This window comes from Bombina bombina, chromosome 5 (genome assembly GCF_027579735.1).
Source record: "Bombina bombina isolate aBomBom1 chromosome 5, aBomBom1.pri, whole genome shotgun sequence".
In the NCBI taxonomy this organism is placed as follows: Eukaryota; Metazoa; Chordata; class Amphibia; order Anura; family Bombinatoridae; genus Bombina; species Bombina bombina.
In genome coordinates, this window is record NC_069503.1 from 138,029,804 (window position 1) to 138,034,803 (window position 5,000).

Genomic DNA, 5,000 nt, shown 5'->3' on the forward strand with positions numbered 1-5,000 from the left:
CCTGTGTTAGTGTGTACTATACATGATGGGCTCGTCTGCAAGAAACAGGTCTCCTGCAGCTTGGTAAGCACGGTAGAGTGAGTGCTGATAGGTAACTAGGTTATTGCACTCACATAGCCTGCAGGCTATTAGCATGACCATGTACACATGATTCACATAGCCTGGGGACATGCACTAGATAACACTACATACAGATTTAGGCACTTTTGGCAATTTTAATTGGAAAATGCTTAAAAAAAATAATTTACTTTTTTATATTTACAGATTAAATGTAACTGCTCTACTGTGCGGTAGCCATCTTCTCAAGCAGGGCAGAAGCTCTCAGGGTGAAGGGTCAGTTAGAGACTCAGACTTAACAGAACTGGTGCAAATTTCATTATTTAACCCCTTATTTCAATGCAATTTCTTAGTGTTTAAAGTGACAGTATGCAATTACTGTAACCCTTACACTTTTTAAAACATATTTTCCTTTTTAAAGAGACAGTGCTCAATTGCTTATTCCCTTCTACAGGTTTCAGTATTGCACTGTGACCATATTTGTGTGTCCCCCCCTTAGGGGGTTAACCCTTTCTGTGCCGCTATCTAATTTTAGATATTCACCTGTCCTTACTATTGAAAATCATTATGGTAATGTCTTAGAACATAATGCTAATTATTTAGAGGGAAGATCTACTGACAAACCCCTTATATGTGGAAGGACGTTTCCCTGTGCCCCCCTAATCAGCTTGTAGCCTATGTTAATTAACCTAATGCTAAACAGGATCATGCAGCTTTGAATTGCAGCAGAGTACTCAGGGATTTTCTACCCACCAGGGTTATCCCCAGGAGAGTTCTAGGAATGTGGACAACGTCTCCAACCCTTTTTTAAAGACAAATCAATTGACCTTGTCTTTACCAATCTCTGTGCCATTTCCAAGTTCTCTAACTTCCCCTTTCCTCTCTCTGACCACTATCTTCTACTTTCTTTCTTACTCTAAGTGCAGCAGTCTCACAAGCCCCCCCCAAAACTGCTTCCTTACAGGAATTTAAATGATTTGGATCTCATAGATTTTTCTTCTCAACTGAAACCTCTACTCTTCACCATTTCATCCCTCTCTTGCCCAGACCTTACAGTATAATATTGCTCTAAAATCAACACTTGACAAAGCTGCACCCTCCACTGTTCGCTGTGCATCATGCACTCAGTAATAACTATGGCACACCAAACAATCTCACAAATTCACAACCTGTCCTTTTTACCATAATCCTTCACAACTTCGTCCTTATCTCTCTGCTTCTCTAACCCCTGCCCTAACTCATCTTTTTAACCACTTTCTTGCCACTGGTACATTTCCTGATACATTCAAGCATGCGTCAATCACACCAATCACTCGCCCCTCTACCCCTTCTGTCGACCGATCTTCTTACTTCCCTTTGCCTCCAAATTATTGAAACAAGTAGTCTGTAATCACCTAATCCAATTTCTTTCAACTAACTCCTTACTTGATCCCCTACAATCTAGTTTCCGCCCTTAACATTCAACAGAAAATTATTTTACTAAAATAACAGATTTTCTGCTATCAGCTAAAGAAAAGGGACACTACTCCTTACTAATTCTTCTGGATCCATCTGCTGCTTTTGACATGGTTGACCATCCTCTCCTCTTACAAATCTTACATTCTTTTGACATCCGATACACAGTCTTCTCCTGGTTTACTTCCTATCTTTCAAACCGCTTGTTTAGTTTTCTTTAACAGCATATGCTCTGATCCTTTGCCTCTCTCAGTAGGACTACAGCAAGGTGCTGTTTTGGGTCCCTTGCGTTTTCTCTCTGTATATATCATCCCTTGGCAAAAACATATCCTCCTTTGGATTCCAGTACCACTTATATGCTGATAAATCTATATTTTCTCTCCTGATATCTCTCCCTCTTTACTCAACCAGATTAACAACTGTCTCTCTGCAATTTCCTCTTGGATGTCCTCGCATTACCTCCAACTTAATCTGTCTAAAACTGAGCTGCTTCTTATCCCGACCCTCTCCGAAACATCCGACGCCTGACATTTCTCTTACAGTTGGAGACTCTATTTTTAACACCACACCCCAGGTCCGCTGTATTGGGGCCACACTTGACTCTGAACTCACATTCACTCCATATAAACACAAAATCCTGTTGTGCACACATGTGCCACATTTCCAGAATTTGACCTTTCCTTTCCCTCATTTAGTCATGCATTGACTACTGCATCAGCTGTTCTGCCAATCTCTACACTGGCTCCCCTTACACTCTAGAATACAATTTAAAGTATTAACCCTAACCTATAAAGCACTCAACAACCTCACCTCCAACTACATTTCCACTCTCATATCTAAATACTGTCCGGCCGGTCCTCTTTAATTAACCTGTGACCTACGTCTTTCCACTCCTATTATCTCTACGTCCCTCTAGTGCAGTGGTTCTCAACCAAAGTGACCTCAAGGCCCGGTAAATTTTAGCTGGACATGTCCAGGGCCCGGTAGTATATATATATATATATATATATATATATATATATATATATATATATATATATTAAGCAGCAGGGATTTGCCCTATCAGTAACTAAGCAGTTCAATGTGGGTTTAGTGGGGGCCCTGGAGTGTGGGGGTCCTGCCGAGGGTCTGTCGCTGTGAGGGACATGGAGTGTGAGGTCTGGCCCTGAAGGTTGGGGGCTCTTTCTTTGGCCCTTAATGTTGGGGGTCCTGGCTCTGGAGGTTGATGGACCTGTTGGGGTTAGGGCAGGGAGGCTACCATGTTCATTTGCATAAATTTGAATACATTTGGGTCAGTGTGAGACAGTTTTCCTGGGGCCTTGATTGGTCTCAGTCTGCCCCTTGTGTGCAGTGGGGGCATGACAGGTCAGGGCCCAGCAGCAGGGCTATCACGGCCCGGTACTGGGCCACGGCCCGGCTGTTGAGAAACCAGGCTCTAGTGCCTCCAAAACTACTCACACGTTGCTCCTGTCCTTTGGAACTCTTTACCCCTCTCCATCAGACTGTCTCCAAACTTGTATAGCTTCAGACGGCTTTGAAAACCCACCTATTCAGAGAAGCTTACCAACTCTCTGTTTTTCATCCTACCCAAAATATATCTTGAGCTGCCTTGACTCACTGCTGCAACTACAATCTATGTGACACACTACCTTAAACCTTATGTCTCTTCACCCTCAACATGTAGACTGCTATTCAAAACAGGGCCCTCCTCCTCCTGTACTAGATTTGTTTAATCTTTTATGTTTTTGTATCTTATTACAAATGTGTGTCATTGTATACCCCTATCTCTGTACCCAAGGCTACATATTTTTGTGGTGCTATACAGATAAATGATAATAATGTGTGATTGTGGGAAGTTTTACTTGCCTTGCAGATTGAGGTCTTGCCACCTACAGACAAACAAACAAACAATCTGTAAAATTGATAAATTCTTTAAATCAGCCCCAAATAAGCCATCTACTTTCCTGGTTCCTGAAGGAAGGAATGGAACAAACCAGGCCTTCCCTTTGTTCCCTTTGCCAAATTCAAAAGCATGTTCCCTTTACCCTCTGAAAAATTGGAGGTATGGCAGACTATTCCAAAGATGGACTGTGCTATCACCACTTTGGCTATGCGGACTACAATTGCTTTAGAAGATAGTACCTCTGTTAAGGATACGATGCACAGAATTAGATTTATTCAATAGATCCTTTCAGCTGGCAGGCTATGGGGGATAGTTATCAACGTGTCAACTTTCCTGCCTTCGCCGGCCCAATACGCCCGCCTAAGCTCGCCTACCATCGCCGCCGCGGACCTGAAAAAATTCGCCTAAATTATCAATAAATCTGTAAAAAAGCCGCGCACCAAGTACGGGGCGACGAGCAGCGGACTGTGATAGTTATCACTCATCCGATCTCGCTGCTCTTCGGCTTTTTTACAGCTTTATTGCTAGCCTGTCACTAAGCACCCACACTAACTACACTGTTCTACCCCCTATACCCGCGCCCCCGGAGCCCCCCGCAACTCAATAAAGTTACTAACCTCTAAACCGCCGCTCCTAGATCCCGCCACAACTCTTATAAATGTATTAACCCCTAAAACGCCGCTCCTAGACCCCGCCGCAACTCTTATAAAAGTATTAACCCCTAAACCGCCGCTCCCGGACACCGCCGCAACCTACATTATACCTAGTAACCCCTATCCTGCCCCCCCTATACCGCCGCCCTCTATAATAAAGTTATTAACCCCTATCCTGCTGATCCCGCACCTCGCAGCAACTAAATAAATAGTTTAACCCCTAAACCGCCGCTCCCGGACCCTGCCGCAACCTATATTAAATTTATTAACCCCTAATCTGCCCCCCCTACACCGTCGCCACCTATAATACATTTATTAACCCCTATCCTGCCCCCCACTACACCGCCGCCACTGTAATAAATTTATTAACCCCTAAACCTAAGTCTAACACTAACCCTAACACCCCCCTAACTTAAATATTAATTAAATAAATCTAAATAATATTTCTATTATTAACTAACGGCTAGATTTAGAGATCTGCGGCCAAAGGGATGCGTTAGCTACGCATGCTTTTTTTCTCCCGCACCTTTTAACCCCTTAACGACCGAGGACGTGCAGGGTACGTCCTCAAAAAAAAGGCAGTTAACGCCTGAGGACGTACCCTGCACGTCCTCGGTGTGGAAAGCAGCTGGAAGCGATCCTGCTCGCTTCCAGCTGCTTTCCGGTTATTGCAGTGATGCCTCGATATGGAGGCATCCTGCAATAACCTTAAATGGCCATCCGATGCAGAGAGAGCCACTCTGTGGCCCTCTCTGCACCGGACATCGATGGCCGGTATCGTTGGTGGGTGGGAGCGGACTTGGGAGGCGGGTGGGCGGCCATCGATGCGCCGTGTAATGTGCAGGGGGGCGGGATCGCGGGCGGGAGCGACGGGGGCGCGCATGTGAGCGCGCGCGTGCACGGGGGGCGGCGGGCGGGTGCGTGCACGGGGC

The 5,000-nt window shown here is 44.9% G+C and overlaps 1 protein-coding gene across 1 annotated transcript in view; it reads right to left on the reverse strand.

Annotated features, from left to right (window-relative positions):
* KIF9 (kinesin family member 9) overlaps positions 1–5,000 on the reverse strand; it is a 169,614-nt gene that overhangs the window by 844 nt on the left and 163,770 nt on the right. The window lies entirely within an intron of this gene.